The 27,329-nt window shown below is 42.8% G+C and overlaps 1 protein-coding gene across 5 annotated transcripts in view; it reads right to left on the reverse strand.

The window, feature by feature from the left end:
- ELFN1 (extracellular leucine rich repeat and fibronectin type III domain containing 1) overlaps nucleotides 1-27,329 on the reverse strand; it is a 673,117-nt gene that overhangs the window by 232,934 nt on the left and 412,854 nt on the right. The window contains exon 5 of one of the 5 annotated variants that reach the window (XR_012222355.1): nucleotides 11,832-12,053. The exons of the other annotated variants lie outside the window; for them this stretch is intronic. The gene's annotated coding sequence lies outside the window, so the exon portion shown is untranslated. Of the gene's footprint in view, nucleotides 1-11,831; nucleotides 12,054-27,329 lie in introns of those variants that run through there. 5 annotated transcript variants of the gene reach the window in all.

The raw sequence follows: 27,329 nt of genomic DNA on the forward strand, positions 1-27,329 counted from the left end.
TGTTGATCTGGCAGGGATCTAATGATGACCTTCAAACATTCATGTCATCTCTTAATGACAATGAATTAAATATTTTTATCACTTACAAATATGACGTGAATAGTATTGAATTTTTGGATGTACTTCTCCAGAAGGATGCTAATGGTGAAGTGCAAACTAATATTTACCGTAAACCAACCGCTACCAACATGTTGCTCCATGCTCAATCCTCCCACCCTGGACATATGATCCAGTCTGTCCCCATTGGACAATACCTTAGACTGCGTAGACTATGTTCGACTGATGAGGAATTTTATAAACAAGCTGGTGACCTGGGTGTGAGACTAAAAGAACGCGGGTATAGTAACCGTATGATTAAAAAAGCCTTTAATAGGGCTAGATATTCAACAAGAAATAATCTCCTTTATGGCAATAAACCAATAAGGAGTAAGAATACTACGAGATTTGTGACGAATTTCCACTCTCAGTTTGGACTTATGAGGAAAATTCTTGATAGGTCATGGTTTCTTTTGAGGGCCGATCCAGTTATTTCGAAAATACTTCCAGAAAGGGCCGCAATTGCTGTTAGACGATCTAAAAATTTACGAGATCGGTTGGTCCGCAGTCATTATACTGCTGAATCTGGAGGTACTTTTTTGGATAGGATTGTGCAGATAAATGGTTGTTTCCCCTGTGGCCGCTGTGTTGCCTGTACCAATATTGATCGTATTGACATGTTTGTCAATCAAGACGGCTCTCGTGAATATAAGATCAAAAAACGGATCACATGTACAAGTAGGTACGTGATCTATTATGCGGTGTGCCCATGTGACAAAATCTACGTGGGCATGACATCTAGATTTTTAAAAATTCGGGTACGGGAGCATGTACTAGGTATAGAGGCAGCAGCGGCCACTGAGGATACAACACTACTGAAGACGATCCCCCGCCACTTTAAGAAATACCATAATTGTAATAGTAATCTTTTGAGAGTACGTGGCATTGATATGCTTGATGTTGATATTCGTGGTGGGGGTTTAACTGTAAAATTGGCCCAACTCGAGTCCAGGTGGATATGGACCCTTGGCACGGTCTATCCATCTGGACTCAATGAGAATATCAGTTATTCTTCATTTATATAAATTCCCTTTCCCGTCATTGTGGGCGTGGCCTCTCGCTATTGATCTGTATTTTAACCCTTGTATTTTTTATTTTTGTTTTTAGCTCTTATGCCATTGATATTTCGAGATCGCTACTCTAATGGTGGTGTATTCGGTTCCCAGTTGTTTACATATCCGTGACGGCATCCTTGGAATCATCCTTAAACTATATGCAAGAATGAATCTTGTGGTTATGTTGACAGATTTATTATGTACACTATGTGGTTATGTTATTAAAAAATGATTGTACATATGCAACTATGGTGACATCGAATATTCTGTTATTTACATGTATATAACCTGTGATTCTGATATTGGTTATGCGTCCGAATTGATGATGTTTTTTGATGTTTTTTGATGGGCTTTATGTTATCCTTATGGGTTATAGTGTGTATATACATAATATTTGTCCGTCATGTTAATAGTTTGTAATTTGTGGGCAATCCGCATCCTATCCACCATTGTTGTAGCTGGTTCTATGTATTGGTAATTGTGTCGGCCAAATTGTGCTCCTGCCCTGTACGAGCGTGTTGTCTTCCACCGCTGCGTCTGTCGGCTTGCGGCGTCACATGGCGGTGGGTGGGTTGTCTGAGTCTGCCCCGGCTCCTCCCCCCGCCTGACGCCGCCGCTGACTGGCGTCCCGGTTGGCTTGACAACGCGGCCCGTCATTTCCGGGTTAGGAGCATCATTTCCGGCTGTGCGGCGTCACACAGCGGTGGGCGGGTTGTCTGGGTTGTCCCGGCTCCTCCCCCCGCCTGACGCCGCCGCTGACTGGCAATCCGGTTGGCTTGACAACGCGGCCCGTTATTTCCGGGTTAGGAGTATCAGTTCCGGTTTGCGGCCAATTTTTGCCGCTCGCGGGCTTTATAAAGATGCCGATCACATTACCAGTCACAGGCCCCCTGAGGAAGGAGACCGAAACGCGCGTCGGGGTAGACGTGCAGCCCCCAGCTAACAGCGGTACCTCTGTGCTATCCCTTGGAGGTAATTTTACCATTGGAAGAAAAAACTTTTTAATGTTATATGTTTATCCAGGGTACACAGGTACTATTACTATTGTTATTAGGTGTAGATGAGGGTCTTGTCTGTGAAAGAATTTTTGTTCCTTAATGACATGTTATTGATTAGATATTCATAGCAGACATATTATTCCCCTTATATGGTACTGTCCGTTGCCTGGACATGCATGTCGATTTTTGATCATGGCGGTGAGCCTCTAGCCCACCCCCTTCTTTCCCCATATCTTGGTATATGTTTTTAATTGTTTTCTAATAAAATAAATTATCTTGTTATATATTATTATTGCCTATGTATCATCTTTTGTTGAGCTTCATCTGTATTTCGATGATAGGCGTATTTAATCCATATGCACATGATCCATGAGAATTATTGGTAAATATCATGTGTATTTGTCTGATTTGTTGGTTATTAATTATTACTGTGTTTCGCACAGGTTTCCTATCCGACATGGATTTTCAAGCCAAAGAAAAGAGTTGGCTTTCACACATTGACCAAGTATTTGGGGGTGATGGGTCTAGTATACCATCAAGCAGTGATGGGAGATGGGATGAGTGTATGGGAACATTGCAACAATTGGTTGTTAAAAGGACAAAACTGTGGTGGAATCGCACATTTCTCGATAAGTATTTGACTATTAAAATGATCCCTAGAGGCTTGAGGGTACGTGTGATTCCCACGTTTCCAGTCGAAGATAGTACTTTCATGTCCAGGTGGGAGGAGGCCTGTAATGGTTGTTCACAGATTCTCATGAAGCTTCTTAGTGAACACAACAGTGGAGTTATATCACAGTTGGATATGGACATTAAAAAAATGGAAGATGAACTAGTGGCTCTGGGTACGGTGGAGAAGGTGAATTTGTTTCATGCACAATTGGAAAAAACCTTGGAGACGGTTGTTAAGAAAATTCAATCTACTCAACTGACTAAACTTAATCGGGACCGTAGGGACTATGAGAACCATACGGTATATTTGTGGCGTAAAGCTCAGGTATCGGATCGTCAGATGAGACGTATTCCGTCTCATACATCAGTCTCATCGATGAGTGATAGATCTGAGTCGTCTGAGTCATCTATAGCAACTCGGTCAGGATCTATGAGACGTAATCAGAAGGAATTCTCTTTCCATCCTTACAAACGTCAAAATTATTCTCCGGTGGCTACAAGATACAATAATAAGGTAATTAACCTTAGTCAACATATATTTACACATACTGATTTAGCCCTGTTGGAAAAGGGTTTGTCCTTTTCTCCAGCAGCACGTTTTGATGCCTTTCTGGCTATCAAGGACCTTCATCTGTTTGCCCGTTCCCTGATTTTTAAGAAACATTTTTTTGATGGCAATTTATTCGATCTTTTTCCCACAGAAGAAGAACAAGTAGCTCTTGGTATTCTTGAAGATCTATCCACTGAACACGATGCTCTAGAGGGAGGTAAGATACCAAATTCCATACGTTCTAAATCTAGGAATTTCCCCCCCCTCTCATCTTGTCCAAACGTTGATTTATTTGTACAGATTGTCTCAAAAGAATTTTTAAAAATACCATCACATATTTATCGTGACAATCTTACTAGAGAGGAGCGGGGACGTCTGCGCGTCCTTCAGGGTCTTACGGATGTGGTTTATAAGTCGGCAGACAAGGGGGGTAATGTAGTAGTTTGGCCCAAGTTACTTTATGAAAAGGAGGCCTTTAGACAACTAAACAATAAAACCTGTTATAGAAAACTCACCTTTAACCCCTTGTCTGCCTTCTCTAGTGAACTAAAAGACATCATTAAAAGGGCGAATGAGTCGGGGGTAATTACTAGTGAATTGGCCAAAGCTTTGATTATTTCTGAACCTAGGATCCCGACCTTTTACCTATTACCTAAGATTCATAAGGATGCGCAGACACCCCCTGGTCGCCCAATCATTTCAGGGAGGGGTAACTATCTAGAGCATGTAAATCGGTGGATCGATTCAAAGCTACAGCCATTAGTGGAAACTTTGCCATCATTTCTTAAAGATACAGGTGAACTATTGAGACGGATTGATGGGCTACAATTGGATGAGGACATGTTGCTGGTGACGGGTGACGTAGAGTCCCTTTATACCAGCATCAGGCATGATGATGGTATTCGGGCAACGGCATTCTTTCTGGGCATGTCCAATTTGCCAGTGATGATTAGGGAATTGATCATTGAGCTCCTCAGGTTCACACTTACTCACAATTTTTTTGTTTTTAAGGGGTCTTTTTTCCTGCAGCTCCAGGGTACAGCGATGGGGGCTTCTTTTGCCCCCTCCTACGCCAACCTGTTCCTGGGGCTGTGGGAGAGAGACCTCTCCCTGCTTGATCAATCGTCTTCGATGTGCCGCGTCCTCTCGTGGACGCGGTACATCGACGACATTTTGTTGATCTGGCAGGGATCTAATGATGACCTTCAAACATTCATGTCATCTCTTAATGACAATGAATTAAATATTTTTATCACTTACAAATATGACGTGAATAGTATTGAATTTTTGGATGTACTTCTCCAGAAGGATGCTAATGGTGAAGTGCAAACTAATATTTACCGTAAACCAACCGCTACCAACATGTTGCTCCATGCTCAATCCTCCCACCCTGGACATATGATCCAGTCTGTCCCCATTGGACAATACCTTAGACTGCGTAGACTATGTTCGACTGATGAGGAATTTTATAAACAAGCTGGTGACCTGGGTGTGAGACTAAAAGAACGCGGGTATAGTAACCGTATGATTAAAAAAGCCTTTAATAGGGCTAGATATTCAACAAGAAATAATCTCCTTTATGGCAATAAACCAATAAGGAGTAAGAATACTACGAGATTTGTGACGAATTTCCACTCTCAGTTTGGACTTATGAGGAAAATTCTTGATAGGTCATGGTTTCTTTTGAGGGCCGATCCAGTTATTTCGAAAATACTTCCAGAAAGGGCCGCAATTGCTGTTAGACGATCTAAAAATTTACGAGATCGGTTGGTCCGCAGTCATTATACTGCTGAATCTGGAGGTACTTTTTTGGATAGGATTGTGCAGATAAATGGTTGTTTCCCCTGTGGCCGCTGTGTTGCCTGTACCAATATTGATCGTATTGACATGTTTGTCAATCAAGACGGCTCTCGTGAATATAAGATCAAAAAACGGATCACATGTACAAGTAGGTACGTGATCTATTATGCGGTGTGCCCATGTGACAAAATCTACGTGGGCATGACATCTAGATTTTTAAAAATTCGGGTACGGGAGCATGTACTAGGTATAGAGGCAGCAGCGGCCACTGAGGATACAACACTACTGAAGACGATCCCCCGCCACTTTAAGAAATACCATAATTGTAATAGTAATCTTTTGAGAGTATGTGGCATTGATATGCTTGATGTTGATATTCGTGGTGGGGGTTTAACTGTAAAATTGGCCCAACTCGAGTCCAGGTGGATATGGACCCTTGGCACGGTCTATCCATCTGGACTCAATGAGAATATCAGTTATTCTTCATTTATATAAATTCCCTTTCCCGTCATTGTGGGCGTGGCCTCTCGCTATTGATCTGTATTTTAACCCTTGTATTTTTTATTTTTGTTTTTAGCTCTTATGCCATTGATATTTCGAGATCGCTACTCTAATGGTGGTGTATTCGGTTCCCAGTTGTTTACATATCCGTGACGGCATCCTTGGAATCATCCTTAAACTATATGCAAGAATGAATCTTGTGGTTATGTTGACAGATTTATTATGTACACTATGTGGTTATGTTATTAAAAAATGATTGTACATATGCAACTATGGTGACATCGAATATTCTGTTATTTACATGTATATAACCTGTGATTCTGATATTGGTTATGCGTCCGAATTGATGATGTTTTTTGATGTTTTTTGATGGGCTTTATGTTATCCTTATGGGTTATAGTGTGTATATACATAATATTTGTCCGTCATGTTAATAGTTTGTAATTTGTGGGCAATCCGCATCCTATCCACCATTGTTGTAGCTGGTTCTATGTATTGGTAATTGTGTCGGCCAAATTGTGCTCCTGCCCTGTACGAGCGTGTTGTCTTCCACCGCTGCGTCTGTCGACTTGCGGCGTCACATGGCGGTGGGTGGGTTGTCTGGGTCTGCCCCGGCTCCTCCCCCCGCCTGACGCCGCCGCTGACTGGCGTCCCGGTTGGCTTGACAACGCGGCCCGTCATTTCCGGGTTAGGAGCATCATTTCCGGCTGTGCGGCGTCACACAGCGGTGGGCGGGTTGTCTGGGTTGTCCCGGCTCCTCCCCCCGCCTGACGCCGCCGCTGACTGGCAATCTGGTTGGCTTGACAACGCGGCCCGTTATTTCCGGGTTAGGAGTATCAGTTCCGGTTTGCGGCCAATTTTTGCCGCTCGCGGGCTTTATAAAGATGCCGATCACATTACCAGTCACAGGCCCCCTGAGGAAGGAGACCGAAACGCGCGTCGGGGTAGACGTGCAGCCCCCAGCTAACAGCGGTACCTCTGTGCTATCCCTTGGAGGTAATTTTACCATTGGAAGAAAAAACTTTTTAATGTTATATGTTTATCCAGGGTACACAGGTACTATTACTATTGTTATTAGGTGTAGATGAGGGTCTTGTCTGTGAAAGAATTTTTGTTCCTTAATGACATGTTATTGATTAGATATTCATAGCAGACATATTATTCCCCTTATATGGTACTGTCCGTTGCCTGGACATGCATGTCGATTTTTGATCATGGCGGTGAGCCTCTAGCCCACCCCCTTCTTTCCCCATATCTTGGTATATGTTTTTAATTGTTTTCTAATAAAATAAATTATCTTGTTATATATTATTATTGCCTATGTATCATCTTTTGTTGAGTAAAATCTATCTTGGCCAAAACAATATAAACTACCAGTTCACTGAGGGATCAGATTACAGCTGTCAATTGAGTCTTAGGCACCTAGGCAGACAGACAGATGGGTGTTGCAGTTTTCTAGTATTTATTTCACCCCAGAGATGGATTCACAGTGACAATGCTCAGTACTGCAATGTAATGTTTTCTATGCTTCTGTCTCTGTGCTACGTAGAGATAAGAGAACATAAATTTGTCATGTCTCTGTATACAGTTAGGTCCATATATATTTGGACAGAGACAACATTCTCATTTTGGTTCTAGACATTACCACAATGAATTCTAAACAAAACAATTCAGATGCAGTTGAAATTCAGACTTTCATCTTTCATTTGAGGGTATCCACATTAAAATTGGATGAAGGGTTTAGGAGTTTTAGCTCCTTAACATGTGCCACCCTGTTTTTAAAGGGACCAAAAGTAATTGGACAATTGACTCCAAGGCTATTTCATGGACAGGTGTGGGCAATCCCTTTGTTATGTCATTCTCAATTAAGCAGATAAAAGGCCTGGAGTTGATTTGAGGTGTGGTGCTTGCGTTTGGAAGGTTTTGCTGTGAAGGAATCATTGCGGTCAAAGGAGCTCTCCATGCAGGTTAAACAAGCCATCCTTAAGCTGCAAAAACAGAAAAAAACCATCTGAGAAAATGCTACAACATTAGGAGTGGCAAAATCTACAGTTTGGTACATCCTGAGAAAGAAAGAAAGAAAGCAAGCAAGCACTGGTGAACTCATCAATGCAAAAAGACCTGGGCGCCCACGGACAACAACAGTGGTGGATGATCACAGAATAATCTACATGGTGAAGAGAAACCCCTTCACAACAGCCAACCAAGTGAACAACACTCTCCAGGAGGTAGGCGTATCAATATCCAAATCTACCATAAAGAGAAGACTGCATGAAAGTAAATACAGAGGGTCCACTGCACGGTGCAAGCCACTCATAAGCATCAAGAATAAAAAGGCTAGACTGGACTTTGCTGAAAAACATCTAAAAAAGCCAGCACAGTTCTGGAAGAACATTCTTTGGACAGATGAAACCAAGATCAACCTCTACCAGAATGATGGAAAGAGAAAAGTATGGCGAAGGCGTGGTACAGCTCATGATCCAAAGCATACCACATCATCTGTAAAACACAGCGGAAGCAGTGTGATTGTCATGATCCAGGCTAGTTTGTGCACGTAATTATAATGCAGGTGTGAATGCTCTATAAAAGAGTGTCAGGTGTATCAATCACTGTTGGTGATAGGTCTTCAGTTAGTCATTCACAAGTAAGCCTGGGTGAAAGATGGAGCTGAACAAGAGTCCTGGGCAGCCCAGCCAGAGGGGACAAGTTGCAGTTTATGGTGTCAGCAGGAAGTGCTTGCATGGCTTGGTGGAGTGGCGACTATGGTGAGAGTTGCACTCAGCATGCTGGACTTGGCTGCTGAAAGCTGGACTCAAGCATGCTGGACTTTTTGGCAGAAAAGTTGGACTCAAGCTTGCTGGACTTTTTGGCAGAAGCTGGACTCATCTTTGGGACTCTGTTTACTGGGCAGCTGCAACTGGTGGTGGACTCTGCTCCAAGGCTGCACTATGGTGATGGATCCGGTTATGGTGATGGATCCTGTTGGAGGAGAAGATACACGCAGGTGATGGGCTCTGTTGCTGGGAGCGCAAGCAACAGAGCAAAGCTAAGTGATGTTCCCCTGTTTTGTCACTTTTCCTTATGTGTATTTAGTGCAGTGGTGGGATTATTTTCCGCACCGACCAATTCCCTAGTGAGGGTTTAGGTGCAGGGCGAGTCAGGGTTTTAAGGTTCCTGTGCGTCGCCCGGTGTGGAACCGGCATAGGGAACGATAGGAGTGTAGAGACACTGACTCAGGGGAGTGCAGGAGGTCTCCACTTTCCCGTTTCCCTATCGCAGGGTATTCTTTAAATGTGTTACAAGTCCCCTCCACCTGGGTGGCAGCATGACTACAGGTACACTGGTATTTTTTCATATGGCGATTCTTTTTGTGTACCTCTTGTTATAGTAATCTGTTGCATCTTGTTGGTTACCTTTAGGCTGCATATTCAGTACAGTAATATATAATAGATCTGTGCTGCGCCTCATTTAGGTGCAGGGTACCTTTATACAGTTCGTCTCCAATCCACAAACCATCAGTTTACTGGTACTAGGGTGAGGTATTTTTCTCCCCCTTTCTATACTCTGTATTGTATTTATTAAGATATGGTGTTGTATGATATATACTTTTTATCTATGGTGCAATAAAATTTGTTATATTTTGGGATCATGTTCCTTCGTTTTTCTCTTTTGGTACATTATTCTTTAAATTTGCCCCACTGGAGGCGGTGTATCCAGGGTCACGTGTGTTATATGGGTTCGCCTTGCGGTTCTCGCTGCGTCCAGACACACGTTGATCGTGACAGTGATGGCTTGGGCTTACATGGCTGCCAGTGGCACTGGGTCACTAGTGTTTATTGATGATGTGACACAGGGCAGAAGCAGCCGAATGAATTCTGAGGTATTCAGAGCCATACTGTGTGCTCAGACCCAGCCAAATGCAGCCAAACTGATTGGTCGTCGTTTCATACTACAGATGGACAATGATCCAAAACATAAAGCCAAAACAACCCAGGAGTTTATTAAAGCAAAGACGTGGAATATTCTTGAATGGCCAAGTCAGTCACCTGATCTCAACCCAATTGAGCATGCATTTCACTTGTTAAAGACTAAACTTCAGACAGAAAGGCCCACAAACAAACAGCAACTGAAAACCACCGCAGTGAAGGCCTGGCAGAGCATCAAAAAGGAGGAAACGCAGCGTCTGGTGATGTCCATGAGTTCAAGACTTCAGGCAGTCATTGCCAACAAAGGGTTTTCAACCAAGTACTAGAAATGAACATTTTATTTACAATTATTTAATCTGTCCAATTACTTTCGGTCCCTTTAAAAACAGGGTAGCACATGTTAAGGAGCTGAAACTCCTAAACCCTTCATCCAATTTTTATGTGGATACCCTCAAATGAAAGCTGAAAGTCTGAACTTCAACTGCATCTGAATTGTTTTGTTTAAAATTCATTGTGGTAATGTCTAGAACCAAAATTAGAAAAATGTTGTCTCTGTCCAAATATATATGGACCTAACTGTATGCTGTGTATGGGACACATCATAGCAGCTTGTCTCCACACTTAGTCCAAGAGTCTTCATGGCTGTAATATTTATTGTACTTTTGGCTTGAAAAAGGCCCTTTTGGGCCAAAACGTTGCTTTATTTTTCTACCTCAATTGTAGTTCACCATGTGATTTTTAAAGGATGGAATAAAGGAATTAAGGTGATATTTTAGCCCTATTTTATATGGTGCCTGAATCTTGGATTTTCTATAGTCTTCACACACTAGTTTAGGTGTAGGAGGAGGTGTCCCTGCTGTGTCCAGACCGGAACCATGGGGGCCGTCACTAAGGTTCCTAGGGGAACTGTTTCTGGGGGACATAATTAGGGGACGGACCGCAGAGACTTCTAGAAAGGTTGGGGGAGGAGCTAATATAAAAGGGGCTGGGGATGCCAGCAGCAGTCAGTCGACAGAGCAGGAGGGAAGAGGCATGGGAGCTAGAGGGCGCCAGGGAGCCAGAGTAAGAGCCTTCGCCAGAGACCAGAGAGGAGAGCAGTGACAGGAGAGACGGAAGGGAGACTCACCATGGGCAGAAGAAGGGCGGCACCGAGCCATCCAACAGAGGAACACCGACCGCCTGTCCGCATTCCTAGTGGCCGCCACCGCCCGACATCAGCCTGCGGCTGTGGCCTGTCCGCCTCCACTCGTGGCCGCCACTCCACTCCAGCCCGTGGTCGTGGCCTGTCCATTGCCGTCTGCGGCCGTCACCGCTCCACTCCAGCCCGCGGTTGCAGCCTGCCCACTACCGCCCGCGGCCATCGCTGCCTCACTCCAGCCCGCGGCTGCGGCCTGTCCGTTGCCGCCCGCAGTCCCCATAACGCAGCTCTGGGCTGCGACTATGGCTTGCCTGCAGCCACTCGAGGCCGCCGTCGCCCGTTCCCATCTTGGGGCTGCGGCCTCCATTCTCCAGCCCCCAGGCGACATCGCACTGCCTCTGCCGGGGGAAGCGCTACGCCGAGGAACTCTCCAGGGGCCTGCTGTGCCCCATCTCGCCTGGGCCTAGGAGCGCCCGAAGTCTTCGCCAGATCCTGGCTGGGCCCAGCCGCTGCAACGCCGAAGCATCGCCGATCAGTACTCTGTCGGACGTCAGAGAGGATAAGTGACATGTTGTAATTAAGGACCCATAGTAGGCCATACCGCAGCCCTATAGTGACCGGTCTTTGCCGGGTTAGTCGTGTTTGCATTACCAGTGTATTCTTGTGTTGATCCCTGCGAGGACAATTATTGTTAGCTTGTTTGGTTGCTCAAGATAGCCCCTATAGGCATATATATATATACTGTATATATAAAAGTTACACTTTGAAGTTCAAACCATCTCGCCTCGCGTCTCGTCACTGCATCCCGCGTACCAGCGAGTACTACACAGGGACAACTGAAAATTAGAGAAAGGCTCTACAGAGAGGAAAATGGTGAAAAATGGCACATACAAGTGTTATAAAGGACAGAAACAGTGTTATTTTGCACGATTACTCTGAAAAGTCACTGGAAATATACAGCTTTAAGTTGAGATGTTTTTTAATAAATCATCAGTCAATTTATGTAGAAAATATATTCATGAAATCTTGTCCTTTGCTGATCCTTTAGAAATTTGGGCATACCTGGTCAGGAGTAATTTGCTTTATCGGGAAGAAATGTGATTACCTGAAGATGATTCTTCTTGAAAACCTTCTAATGCTATTTTACAATAAAAGCATTCATTGCGTTCATTGACTTTATTCCATGTTACTTGATACAGGAGTGTCTGTTGCGGCCATTCAGTCATTGTACTCATGTAATAAGAGCCTTCATTTCTCGGAGGGATGCGCCTAATCTTATCACGAACCTTGGGCTGTATTCATATGTAATAAACTGGTCTATGAAAAGAATGAAAATGTGAGCATTTAGTTCAACTTAACACCATTTAAAGGGAATCTGTCAGGATTTCACACCTCCCCCAGTATTTACATGCTCATGTAGCTCTTTCAAAGACAAGTTCAGTGATACCATCACATGGCCAATCCATTGCTCCGTTTTTGAGAAATCAGCATTTTAATTGATATGCAAATGAGGCTGAAGAGCTATGGTAGATTTGAAGCCTCTGTCACTCCAGCTCTATTCCCCACCTCCTGCTTGTCAGTATCTGTTCAGTTTCTTTATTCCATATGTTCATTCTTTTTAGCGTTTATTTAATGCTTTTTCAGGTGGTTTACAAAGCGTACCCCCTGAAAAAGACATCATATGTATATACCCTTTCTGCTCCAAGAAGCGATGTTCCAGAGAAAACATACTTTGAAAAGATGCAATAGTGCAAAAATAAATTTACAATGACAGTCAGCAAAGGGTAAAGTAAAGTGCCATAGTGCTGTAATAAGATGAAGGTATAAACCTGTGGATGCATGTACCAGTGCAAGTGCCTAAAGGTGCTATCCACTGACTATATAAACAAAAGTGCAAGTATCCATAAAGGCTGGCCGTCACTGAAAGGCATATTTACCTTGTACACCGGACAAGGAGAGGCCCCCGACGCACGTTTCGATTGTCGCTTCTTCCAGGGGACGTATATCAAATATCCTTTATGGATACTTGCACTTCTGTTTATATAGTCAGTGGATAGCACTATGGCACTTTACCCTTTGCTGACTGTCATTGTAAATTTATTTTTGCACTATTGCACTTTAAGCATTTTACCTATTTTCATGTTCTTGTGACACTATTATTAGTCCTTGCAGCTATTATTGGACATTATTATAGATGTAAAGCAAACAGCTCATATGAACCACTAGGTTTTCTCTGGTCTCATTTTTTGGCACCTTGCATACTTTTTTCATGAAATTTCAACTAAATGTAGCTATTTTGCTCTATATTTACCATCTATTCAATAGTATTTGCAACTTCATTGTCACAAGTGTATAATCTTTTGTAGACCCCTTGGAGTTCATTTTGTTCAGATTCAGTCCTTGTATACCAATGTTATTTTTAATCTCTTTTGTGTATTTAATAAATCTTACATTTTAGTTATATTTTTGGTTTCACACTTCCATTTCTTTGGTGTTTACATTTCTAATTAGAGGTATTTGATAATAATATTATTACTATTACACCTTCTACATATTGGGATAGGATCTTGAAGATGAGAATACCCCTTTAAAGTTCCCAAAAGGCATAACTAAGGTTAAAAGAGTAAGTTACTTGACCTAGGAATATTAGTTGAACTGTGTCAGGGGAAACAAGATAGTGCTGGCTGTGTATGTGAAAGGGGAAAGGCTAACTGCTTAATTCAGTAGCTGAGACAACCCCCTTCTCTGTAATGACCATTGCATGGATAGAGAAGGGGGCTGGCTGGCATGTAATAAGGTCATTGATAGTTTGGCTATGCCACCTGTCTCAGGGGAATTACATGTTTGTTTTTTTAGGTCCCTGTCAACTTGTGACTTCATTTCCATACCATTACCCAGCAGTCTGTGCGGCCACACGCACTTTATGCATACTTCTGTCAATTCCAAGTATCGGCTTATCTTATTGAGACATCTGAAAGCGCGTTGCCAGCCGTTTTATTTCTTCACTTTGTAAAGAGCTCCATTTTCTCCAGTTTCCTATTGAAGAGCGGAGATGCTCAGTTATTTCCTATTATAATTAATGCTTCTTGTGCCGCGCTGCTGTAACTGTTGTCTCTATTATACCGCCTCTATTATTATGTGAAAGAAAAAGGTTAAACGGAAGACGTGAACTTTGATCCCCGGGTATAAGCAGCTGCACGACGTTCTCTAAAGTGTTCATCGTGCCAGTGCAAGGAGGGGTAACACAAAGGCAACCGGCTGATCTCGAAAGGCTGCATTAGGATTTTTTTTTGCATTATTAGTGCAGGTCAGACTTACTATCCTACAGTATTTCACCATTATATTTAACTGGACGTACGAAATGTCTAGAAGCCTCGTGTTCTTTGCATGGCAAGGCAAGAAATGCAAGGCTCCAAGTTATGGCGATCCTGATCAACTGATGCTGAGACAGTGGCATGACTCGTTCTTATAAGGGAGATCCTTACACGTAAAATGTTAGGTCTCGTCAGGTGAAATGTATCCTCAAAGCTGTCTAGGAAAGCACTTCACGTGGCGCTGGTGCAGCTGGAACAACGATGTTAGAACTGGAACAACGGCAACTGGAGAAGCAGAGCTGCATTTGCTATTCAGTTCAATGTAGCAGAGCTGGATTTGTCTCAGATTCCCAAGTAATACCGACACACCGGTATCGCAATGTTAACCAGTTGCATAGCAGAGCTGATCTAATGAAGTTCGGTGAAATGCTGGTAAAGCAGAATAGTAAAGCTGGCATTGTCACAGAGTCCAATACAGAGTACCCAGCGGTATAGTAGAGCTTGATTTGCCAGAAGGTTAAAGATGATGGAGTCCATGGTAATGGTGTGGACTGGACACCAATTATGTGAATATACAGTTGGCGTTTTATCCATAAAGCAATATCAATGTTTGAATATCGTCTTTTGCTGCCTAATTCTAAATATACTATAGTATATGGTTACAGAGATGCTCCATAATACATTGGGGAATGATTTCATTTGTGGCCATTAGGAGACCTATTTGCACAGTGAGGATTAATGGATGGAACCTGGTCGCTCAAAAGTATGGCTGACAAAAACACTCAGAGGCTGGTGGCATTTAATAGACTAAGGCCGATTACACACTTCAGTTTTTTGACGTCAGTCAAAATCCGCCGTTTTTATAAAAAAAACGGATCCGCCTCTTTTTTGGCGGATCCATTTTTTTCCCCATAGACTTGCATTAGCGACGGATTTTGACTGATGGTCATCCATTGCATCTCTCTCTCTCTTCTCTCTCTCTCACTCGCTCTCTCTCTCCACACCGCTATTCCTTTAAATTTCAGGCACTTGGCGGCTACAGCGGATCCGTTTTTTCACACTTTGGCGGTTTGCAACTGACGGCTAACAACTGAAGTGTGAAACAGGCCTAAGTTGTATTTTAAGTATGTTGCACTAAATTTCACAGTTAAAGAGGATCTGTCACCTCTTCTGACATCACGGACATGATGATATCACTGAATTGTGATAATGCACACCCTGAGGACCAATTACAGGAACAATGACCACAGTGATGGCACAGTACAGCGATAAGGTGCACAGTCAAGTTATAGCATGGGATTAGGCGCACAGTGATGTCTCACTGTAGGAATAATGCACGCAGTGGTGTCACATCATGGGTAATGCACATAGTGATGTCAGTGTACAGGAATAATGCACAGAGTAAAGTCACATAAGTAAAAATGCTTTATCACGACAGTCTGTATTTCGCCTTACAACCACTAGGCGGCCACATAGAGACACATATAGAATAAACATCTCCCAACAGGATATCACAAAATCATCTCTGGATAATATACTGACTCAAAAGGAAAGGTAGGGCAGCAGATATCCAACACATATTTTTTCCCATCCGCCACCTGTTAGAGCTCTAACTTGCAATAATCCAAACATTCTTCTTTTATCACCCCCTTCCCCCATACAATATATAATTCCTCTCCTTGTTGTGCTCTCAATGCAATTCTGGTAAAAATCTGTCCACATAGACATATAAGAATGTAAATACCGCTAAAGGGAGCCGATATTAATATAACTACGTTTTTTCCCTGAAGGGATTTTGAGCAATTATGAAACATGTTCGCATTATCCGAAATAGCGCACACATTTAGTGTATATTAATCCCGCTAATGGTCAGACTATGTTATTCTGGAATAATTGCTGACTCAGCGCTGTCTACGCTTCTATTCTCCAGCTACAACATCAGCATTCTGTCCCTCCGCCAACTGGATTTAAGTGGCTGTTCCGTAGATTTATTGTTTAACACTTTTTCTTCCAGGGACTGTTGCTGGGAATGGGGACGTCCAGTCATCGAGCGTATATATGTGGAATATCACTGCCGAGGCTTCTCTTGTGCTGCCCCTTCTGAACCACAGGAAGAGATACGATTGAAGTCTCTAACGAATCTTAGCACCTTGATAAGCACGTCTGTCGATTGATCCTTCTCTCTGCAATCTGATCCTTCATCAAAGAGCAGACCATCATTGTGCTTCATTTAGATCCTACATTAGATATCAGTGTGTGTAGAAGTCTGATAAAGCATTAGGGTCAACATTTTGGAAGGGTTTTGTACAAATCTGAGGAAAACTGTCAGACACGCTGCCTATAATATTTCTGGAGATTTCATATTGATCTCTAGACCCGTTGTAGCTCATTAGATTGCCAGGAAGGTTCGTAGACACTGGCTAGTAAAAGCACCGCTATGGAGCCTAATCATCGTGGAAGTTTCATCCTAACTTGGTTGGTTCTTCGAACAGGCTTGGTTCACATCTTGGCTTGTATTTCCGTCAAAGGAACGAAAAAAATAAAGATACTGGATGATGTGATGGACGTCAACCGATGTCTATAATTGGATCTGTCAAGTTTTCAACATGGTGCTCCAATGTGAACATAGTCTAAGCGAATTTGGTCAAAATGTACACATGTACGATGGAGTACCTACTGTTTGTGAGGCAGGCTTGACTGCAATAAGATCTTGGAATAATGATTTCCTAAAGTAAAGACATCCGTCTTCAATAGAAAAAAAGTTGACCTACCAATTTTGGTAGGACCGGCCAACCATTCAATACATATAGGAGCTTTCAACTCTCCCTTTATAGGTGATATTGAGGGAGATTATTTTAATTGTAATGATTATCCTTTTGTTCTTTCAGGAAGAAAATTTGCCACTATACGATTCTAGAGAACACGTGTATGCTCATCTGAATTGAACAAGCATATGTGTTACACATTTGTCCTGGGTATTTGGGACTCTGCTTACTTCCCCTCAGTCTGCTGCACTCTGTTGTGCTCCACATCGGGTTTCACAGGTTATCCGGAGTGGCACAGTGACGGCATCTACATGATCCTATTGAAGGCCCATTAGGACAAACACCTATGTCTTAGGATTGAGATTCAAGACTTTAGTTTTGTGTATTCCACCTTCTGTGAGACTCCCCTAGTGTAGTGGACTTAATAAGCTCCAGATCTGGGTGGCTGCATGGGACTCCAGGCGTTGGTGCAGCTGTCATGATGGCATGTAAGGAGTGAGGATATAGCACACTCAGGAATCTTGGTAGCAGCAGGACGGATGAAGTGGAAGTCAGCAGGTATTGAAGCAAGTTAAGTACAGCATGCACAGAAGGTGGAGTGTACCAAACTAAATTCTTGAATCTCATAAGACACAGGTGTGTGTCCAAGGATCATGGAGATAATGTCACAGAGCCACGCCGTGCCATCTGCAAAACCCGACGTGGAGCACAACAGAGGGCAGCGGACCAAGGTGAAGGAAGCCGATCCTGGGATACCGGGGACAAGTGTGTAACATTCTGAACGTATAAAAGCGTTTAGAAAAAAAGCTGCCTGCAACAGTTTTCTACGGTGAATAGACATTTTAAAGGTATGACCTGAAAAAAGAGCTTAAAAGATGCTAAAAAGAAGAACGTATGCACTGCAATGTCAAAACGACTTGTGCACATGTTCAGTCTTTTCTAGCTACTTTTAACTGCTAAAAAGTAACTACTGTCCATTCTCCAGGTGACTTCTTGATTTATATACTGTATACTGTACAGTGAAAAAGAAGCCGCCAAGGACAAAACTGTGGCAAAAATAACTAAAGAGGTACCAAAGATGACAGAAAAAGCCGACATTTTCTTGAAGCGTCTTCTGCTTAAAAAACTTCACAGTTGTCGTAAAGACATCATACGGTCGTACCGTATGGAAAGCTACTCTGTAGGATTAGTAAAAAGGAGAAAAGGCAACTGAAAAAGGCAGTTTTGCAGACATATAAGTAGTAGCGGTGAGTCCTCTTGCCCTGGTGAATCTTGAAATGACCCTAGTGGTGTCAACATTTGAGGTTTTACTCTGTACAGATGTGTCCTTCCTTAGCTTTCCTCTTAGCTCAAGATATCCCAAATTGTATGTCAAGAGATTATTGGCTTTGAAAAAAACAAAATAAAAACGTGATTTTGTGATACTTTGTTGGGAGATGTCTATGTTATATGTGACTACGTGTGGTCACCTTGTGGTTGTGATGAGAATTTCAGCCTGTTTGGTCACCTTGTGGTTGTGATGAGAATTTCAGCCCGTTGAGGGTTTTACCAGCAGCTATTGAATTTGTATTGTGAAAATTTGGAGAAGACATCAATCGAACCTGACCTAGTTCAACGGTGACATCTTTTTCCAACTTAATGAATATGTCTTCTATTATCAGAAAAATTCCCCAGTGGGAACAGCTCAAGATGCAAAAATATAAATGACATATCAAAGTCTATCCATGAGAATAAGTGAATAAGTATCAAATTTATATTTCTCATTTCTTGTCCCCCGGTCATTGTCATGAAGTTCTGTCTCTCAACTGTTACCAATCTAAGTTCGAAGACATTTCTCTACGACAAGCCATATAGATAAGATAGCTGATGGCCAAAACTCTACACAGCCCATAAATATTCATGCTTCGAAGAACCAAGCGTGCAAGCTTATTTCAATAGTGGGACGGAGCTGAGCCAATGCCAGATACCTATGTTAGCACTTGCAGTACTTTCCGGGGGAAGGAGGACACAGAGATCGCTTTGGGGCTGTATATACCATATGTCGCATAAATCTTCAATGGTTCGTAACTTTCAATTTTCTCTAAGAAAATTGAGTCTTTTTTAATATTTTTAATTATATACAGGAAAATCATAAATAACCCAGATCACCATGTTGCGCTAAACAAACAAAAAGCATAAAATAATGAAAATCTATAAAGAAGTATGAGATTCCGTGGTAAGAAAATCTCATAAAATATAGCTTATTCATGTTTGCTTGCAAAATCTTCATCTCCCTATCAATCTTTGTCCTTTAATTCATGCATAAACGTATATCGTCAATTACTGTAGCGGCCGGATTTCTCATTTACATTACAAATCTCGAGACGCTGACGTTAGTATAAAATGTACAAGCCCTGGCGTGTCGCAGTTAAGACATGTAAATTGCCTCTGCTGTGGAATTAGCTTCATGACGGAATTCATTAGATCCCCGTGAACAATATGTACATAAGCATATCCTCTTATACAAAGCTGTATTATTCGCATAGCTCTGCTGTGCTTACAGATGAAGGGGCATGTAAAAGTTTGGACACCCCTGGTCAAGAGCCTTTCAATTCTTATTTGAGAGATTTTCATCCATTTTTCCTTGGACAATTCTTCCTGTTCTGTGAGATTCCTGCGTCTTGCATCCTCTGCTATTTTGAGGTCTAGCCACAGATTTTCAATGATGTTCAGATCAGGGGACTGTGAGGGCCACTGTAAAATCTTCAGCCTGTGCCTTTTGAGGTCGTCTATTGTGGATTTTGACCAGAGGTGTCCAAGCTTTTACATGCCAGTGCAAATCTAAGATTCTGTATACTAGGCTATAGTGAATTCCAAGGCAGCATCAGATCAGTATTGTTGACTTTGATTTAGCGTAGACTGAAAATGCCAACAGATAATCTCAAGGCATGTATCTAGGTCTACTTTTCCCATCAAAATGACTGCAGTGTAAGTTAGTGCTTTATCGTAAGTCACCTACAGCTAAACCACAGAACAAATGTGAATAGATCCATGCCTGAGCTAAGACCAAATTGGACTAAATCAGCAGCGGTGCACGCATAGAACTCCTGGAGCCCCATTGCAAATGTCCAGTTGGGCCTAACATGGACCTTTGGTTGTCAGCCTCCAATCGTCTAACCCCTTAGGCTATAATCACTATTCATAATAGATTCTAAGAGGTTAAACTGCTGTGATCAAAGCTAGTGGATGTCAGCTGTGTAATTCCATACAAGTTCTCCTGATTTCTCTACTACATCCATGTCAGATGTCAAGAAAAGTTGACTCATGTCAGGCCGGAGCTGGGCCATTGGACACCAAGTCCCATTTTACTCGCAGGCCTAACGGCAACTGTGTGGTCTACTATCACTGTTGGTACACCACTGAATAGATCTTCCAAAGAAAAGCAGATAGCACTCACCGGTCTTTTGAAGACACTCTGCTCTTTATTAGCAATAAAAAAAAGCATGTTGGCCGGGGGAGTGAGGACAGGAGTGGGCAGAAACTTGACGATGGCCGTTTCGCGCATGACTAGCGCTTCCACCTGTGTTTTCTTGGACAAACAACTGAGGTCGTGAGGCGAAGCCTGCAGCATGGTATGATACTGACAGTATAGGATTTCAGCAATACGGCGGTGCTGTCCATCTTTTCCCTTGCAGCCCAGTGGACACCACTGAATAGAGCCTACCAGGGCTGAGAATAAACCAAGCTCCAAAGAAAACCTTGCATTGTGCCAAATAAAGCTCAGTAATTCTTAAAATTTAAGTCCTCCTAGTTTCCAAAACAATAATGTTTTTTTTATCAAAGAGATTGTCCTTATTGGGCAATCTTTTTTCTTTGAAGGATTTCCAGACCATAAATTGATTTCAGGTTCATGAAGAGGCCAAAGGTCTACGTATTTGCCCCATAAGAACAGAAGACATCAGTATTACAAAATGGCACATGGAGGCCCTGGTACAATGGCTTTTATCAAAGAAATTAATTTAACTGAAGTGTTGGAGAACATAGAAGAGCTGGAGAACAATGTGGGTTAGAGGAAGGAATGGCTGGGCATTAGAGATGAACAAACTGATTTGATAAAAATTTAATTTGTGTGTTAATTTTTGACAATTCGCTTAATCCTATAAATTCAAAGAATTTGCCATTCGCTATACGTGAATTGCTTAAATTGGCCTCAGCCATGCAACATTCAGAGAAAGATCTCAAAACTTCGGCCCAGTAGGAAGTGCTTCCTCTTATGGCCTTAAAGCTATTACAACACATAATGATAGCCTGTATAAAAATTGAGGCAGGGAATGCAGCAGCCATTATAGTGTTGATTCTGGAGATTTACAACAGAAATAGGGAGAGAAAGTCATGAAAGACTGAATAAAGTGTACAGATAGTGTGTGACAGCACAGTTGTAAAGATTAGTGTGTTAGGAAAAGAAAAGTAATGCTTCTTTCAGAGGACCTGGAGGCTTTGGAATCATTTTAATTCACCGGGAAAATTCAGCAAAGTTGGCGAATTCGAATTTCAAAAGATTTTCGCCCTACTTGGAACATAAAGGTTCTAAGGATTAATATCAGGAAGGCTAGGAACCCAACACAGCTGATATACGTTACAGAAGTTTATTACCACAGTGCTACCAACGATTAAAAGCAAACAGCTAAAGAATAATCAATTTTTGGCACGATGTACATAGCCAAACTATTAATAGATCAACTAGGATCGCCTTCCATCCATAAGTGATCTCCTACCAGTCACGTAAGTCATTCACCAGGGTGCACACGGCCTTCACGTGCCGCTCTGCTTTCCACCACTCCTTTCTATATTATAGAGAAAACAAGCAATTGCTTGTATCGTTTTCATTAACCGTAGTGTCGGAAATAATAATAATCCCAACAACAAAAAAAAAAGAAAAAACCACTTATGGTAATAATGGAGTTGTTGAAACATTTCCTACTGTAAATCGAAAATAAAAGAAAGTCTCCTCTGTTATTTTATGGCAATATACAGCGCTATTAGAAGCCGCTAATACATAATTGTTTTTTACGGCGAGGGGGGGGGAATTTGCGTTCGCTATCTGAAGTAATTATCATTAAAATAACAAGCGTGAGCATTTTTCTAGAAGCGTAGATTTGCGTTAGGAGATGCGAAGATCCACTTTGGCGTGTGTACAGTCCCTAGGTTGACCCGTGGATGTTTCACTCTGGATAGTTAGTCCTTTTAAGCTATGAATATTTTTCATATTCATTGTATGAAATATTTATTCATAGCTGAGTGCAGGGATGTGTAGAGCTCAACGCGAGCTATTATTCTCCGGTAATGAAATGATGTCAGAGCGCACCCATGGTCCCACTCTTCTAACACCCAACCAGGTGCACTCAATTAGCCAAACAATGCTCAACACGTTCCAACAGGAGGACGGCATGAAAAGACTATTACCATGAGCTGAATGCTGAGATAATCAGCAAATAAATTCCAATTAGACACCACGTAAAGCATTGGTTATGGGCCTGAAAATAAGAATGAATCAAGCTTATTTCAAGTTAGGGCCAATAGTATGTATTATTAGATGCCACTGGGCAATGACAGCCAATGCGAAAATGGTGGCTTCTAGTGATGAATGAACGTGCTAGGATAAGGTGTTATCCGAGTGTTTTCGGCGTGCTCCTAAAAAATGTTCGAGTCCCGTCAGCTGCTTGTCTCACGCCTGTTTGTTAGGCAATCCCTGAATGTGTTGTGGCTGTCGAACAGTTGCGAGACATGCAGCTGCGGGGACTTGAACTGGGCTCACCATCAGTTTTGGTAATGGGGTCCATTTGTATAAAGCAGTGGTCAATAATTCTCGCCATTCTGTGACTATGACGCTGACATAGTTGAGCATTGTTCAGTTCCATAGACGAATGGAGCAATTGCGGGCATGCTTGACCCTGGTCTAATCAGATGGAGCACTGCAAAGACTCACCTGTACTCAGCTGCCTGTAACATCTGTGCCGGTTGCTTGCTTTGGATGCTAGATGGTGCCGCACCATTGTTGTAGGTGATGCTTAAAGGGAACCCGTCACCAGAAAAAACGCTATTAACCTGCAGATACAGGCTTAATCTGTAGGATAACAGAGTAACAAATATACAAATATGCCCAAATATGCACATAGCAGAGCGCTGTGGGGAGAAAATGAACTATGGTCCCCCTAGCAGCGTTCCAGTTTCAGTTACAGAGGTGGCGCTGGTGCCAGTTTAGTCACCACTCAGTGTATAGAGAGCTCCGGGTGTAGCCGCACACCCGGCCCTTACTGCCATTTGCTCTGCATTAGGGCCGGCTGTAAGTCAGGGCCGGGGGTGCGGTTACAGCCACCGCTCTCTATACTCAGACCGATGACTGAACCAATGCCGGCGTCGCCCCCGTGACTGAAACCGGAATACTGCTGGGGAAAATTAAGTTCATTTTCTCCTCCCAGCATTTGGCTACGTACAGGCAGGGTAGTAACTCCATTACCCTGTAGATTAACCCCATATCTGCAGATTAATAGTGTTTTTTCTGGTGACAGGTTCCCTTTTACAGTATCAATTCTGTACTATTCCTGGGACTTGTGGCTCTGGACAGTCCAGAAGCTATGGGGTTAATCCTTTTAGGTTTGTATCAGCTATCAGCATTGGGTGGGGCTGTTACTATATAAACCCCTGAGAGCCAGTTCGCACTGCCAGTCAATAGTTCAGCTTTCCTGGTTTACACCTCTGTGCTACTGTGTTTTGTCTTGATTATTCCCATTCTTTAACCTCGGCTTTTGACTACTCGCTCGTTTCATGATTCTTTTCCTGATGTGACCCTTTTAGACCTGACCCTGCTCCTGACTATCCTACCTGCCAGCTGTCTCCACCAAACAGCAGCTGACTTTGTGGCCTTTGCCTAGGAAATCCCTGTACAAAGTTTAAAGGGTGAAGAACAGGGGAACCCCTGGGCTCTGGGAAATGGTGTAGCTTGCGTCAATCCTGTTCGTGGTAGCCATCTTGGAGCTGCTAGGTGACTATGAACAGTTATCGTGTGACACTATCTTCGGAAGTCCCATAGGCAATGAGAGGAGCAGTGATGCACATGGTAAACAACTGCTCCATTCAGATCATGTGCTGCAGAACCCAATGCTCGGTATTCCTAGCAGAAAATTATTAGGTGGCTCTACAACTCCCTTAAGATTACCATTCAAATTAGAATAACATATTTGTGTATTTCATGTGTATTTCATGTTCTGCCAATATCAGAGAGAAAATTGAACATGACTGTTCCTATTCTCAAGGGTGGTAAGACGTGTCTGCCAGTGGCTTAGTTCCCTCTTCTCTTTTAAAACTCACGCATGCTCAGAAAAACCAAGTGTGCATGTGTACGGGAAAGTCAGGTGGGATAATAGATGGGTATTGAATATGCATATAGCTAAATTTACCCTTAACAGTTGGTTTAGGAGCTCTGTAGGCAACACTGCACCACAGAATGTGTAAAACATGGGCATGACACATCTTTTGGGGCCCCCCTAAACCTTGAGAGTGTAGGGCGTGTGGGGGCAGTGCATGACACAGATTCACTTCAGGTCCTCTCTTCCTTAAAAGTGTGCACCTGTCACGTGGACCCGTCCTGTGTGACACGGCTCGCAGGCCGGTAACTAAAACAACAAGACAAGGGGTAGGGAAACAGTTACAACGGTGGGCCCTGCGATAGGGAAAGGGGACGTGGAGACCTCTTGCACTCCTCTGAGTCAGTGTCCCTAACGCTCCTAACGTTCCCTATGCCGGTTCCGCACCGGGCGCCGATCACAAACCTGTCGCCCTAGCACACCCTACACCTATCCCTTGCTAGGAAGCTGGGTGGCACAGGCACTGGCCCCACTGCTGTACTAATACACACTAAGGAGAAAACACAAACGGGGAAACACAACTTAGCTTTACTCTGTTGCACTTGCTCCTGGCAACAGAGTCACCACCAGAATGCAGCTCTCCTCCTGAATAGCTGCCACCAAGCTCTGTCAGAGCTACCAGGAAATCCCTTATGACTCCTTTCACACCAGGGCTCTGACTGAGCTGCCAGGACCTCTCTCTAGATCCTTCCTCCACCAAGGATGGTTGAAATGAACACTATCACCAACACTGGTAGCAACACCTGTGACTCTTTTATAGCAGAGCCAGCAATCACACCTGCATTATAATCATGCGCACTAAACAAAAGAAACTAGAGTGCAATGACGCTCACCACCACCGGAGCAAACTTAGAACAAACGACACCACAGTGCAATAATCCTAATGGCCACCGGGGGCAAAAACACCTTAAGCACAGCTTAGGAAAAAAAAAGGTTACCTGTGCTTTATATCAGTCCTGATCCAGCATGGATCAAGACAGCACCAATCCAAAGTGATACTATATGACTTCAGGACCGATGCTGAGTGTATAGGGTAGCCTCTAAAAGACTTTGATCCCAAAATAAAATTCTGCCCTACCAGTATGAAATGGTCACCTTTTTTCCAGTCTGGAGAATACCAGAAAGTTTTCTTCCTTTTGCAGTAGAATTGATTTGCATACTTTTTCACCATGGATCATTGCCTATAAATAAGCCTCAATACACTAGTTGGGTCTCTTCAAGCAGAACCAGTACTACTCCAGGGCTATGTCAAAGGCATCTCATCCAACCAATGACTCAATGAGATCTCTGGTCAATACTGACATTGGATAATAATCCCGAAACAGTCGTCTACAGATGCCTGGGATTGGCCAATAACATTTTCTTCTCTGCAAAGACCCTATAGTTTTGGTGACTACCTTGCTCTCTTCAAGTATATGGAAAGCATCTCTGTACAGAAGAAGAATGTGGATCTTCTGAGACTCCTACATTTAATTATTTGCGTGGAAAATGGAGAAGAGTTGGAAAATTGGAAACTGTTCCATGTTTTTCTCCATTTGACCTGAAGACCATGGCTTCCACTAGACTGTCATTATCTAAATTATTGCCTACAGACAATTACGGTAATTTTGTGTCATTTTTGCCATTTCCGTAAAGATTATCTTACATCCAAGGATCACTTACTGAATAAATGACTTAATGGTAGTTACTGGCAGTAATGACTATAACACCCAACATTTCTGACCTTTGATGTTGTAAGTATAGAATGTAAGTAAACTATGGAGTAGTGATGATGAGATAAGGTTCTCGGCAAACCTTGATTTGGTCTCTAACGTCTGCAATTTAAGGGGTTATTTCCATATTAAAAGTGATAACGTGCTGATCATGGGGGGTCTGACTGTTGAGACTCCCCCTGATCCTAAGAAGAGGCCTCTGAAGTGCCATAAATAGTGGTGGCCAAGCATGTGCACCAACCATCCATTCATTGTCTATGGAACAGATACATCAGTACAACGCTTGGCCGTCCAGTAGAGAATAATGGAAAGATGGAGATTTTAGAAGCCCAGATATTCACAGGAAAGGTGATAACTTGCTGTTTGCTAAGTTTCTGACAGCTGGGACCCCTATTGATCCCGTGAACAAGGCTCCAAGATGTGGTGGCCATAAATGAGCACCAGTACCTTATTCATGGTCAACGGGACTGGTGGCCCAACTAAGAACAGCGCTCAACTATCTTCAGAAGTTCCATAGAAATGGAGAGGTGGAGTTTTTAACAGTCAAGATATTCACAGGATAGGGGATAACTTGATGATTACTAAGTAACTGGTAACTGAGACCCGTAGTAATCCCACGAACAGGGCTCTAAAATGTGTTCGCCACAAATGAGCACCACTGCTCTATTCATTGTCTATGGGACTGGTTGAGATAGCCAAGAACAGAGCTCAATTTTCTTCAGAAGTCACATAGATAATTAATGGAGTGGTGAAGTTTTTCTATGAGCCCAGATATTCACAAGGTAGATGATAACTTACTAATTACTAAGGGTCTGACTGACGGGACACCCCCACTGATCAAAAGGAAAGGTGATAACTTGTTGTTTGCTAAGTTTTTGACTCCTGAGACCCCCTTTGAACCTGAGAACATGTGGTGACCACAAATGAGCGCCACTGCTCTATTCATTGTCCATGGGACTGGTGGAGATCGCCAAGGTCAGCACTGAACTACCTTCTGCAGTCCCATAGATAATTAGTGGAGCGGTGGCGTTTTTAGAAGACCAAATATTCACAAGGTATGTGATAACTTGCTGATTGTTAAGGGTCTGACTGCTGAGACCCCTCTGATCCCAAGAACAGGGTTCTAAAATGTGGTGGTCACGAATGCATGCCACTGCTCAATTCATTGTCTATAGGACTGGTTGAAATAACCGAGAACAGCGCTCAACTGTTGTTAGCGGTCCCATAGACACTTAATGGAGCGGTGGAGTTTGTCAGAGCCCAATTTTTAGGATTGGAGGGTTTCCAAGCCATCAGACCCCCAGCAATCAACAAGTTATAACCTATACGGACAATGAAGGCAAAAAAAAAAATGTCCAGATACTGTACTGTGGTATCATTAAACATCTTCTGTCTGTCT

The sequence above is a fragment of the Dendrobates tinctorius genome, unplaced genomic scaffold, assembly GCF_039654945.1.
Source record: "Dendrobates tinctorius isolate UK_male_01 unplaced genomic scaffold, ASM3965494v1 ptg000222l, whole genome shotgun sequence".
Taxonomy (NCBI): Eukaryota; Metazoa; Chordata; class Amphibia; order Anura; family Dendrobatidae; genus Dendrobates; species Dendrobates tinctorius.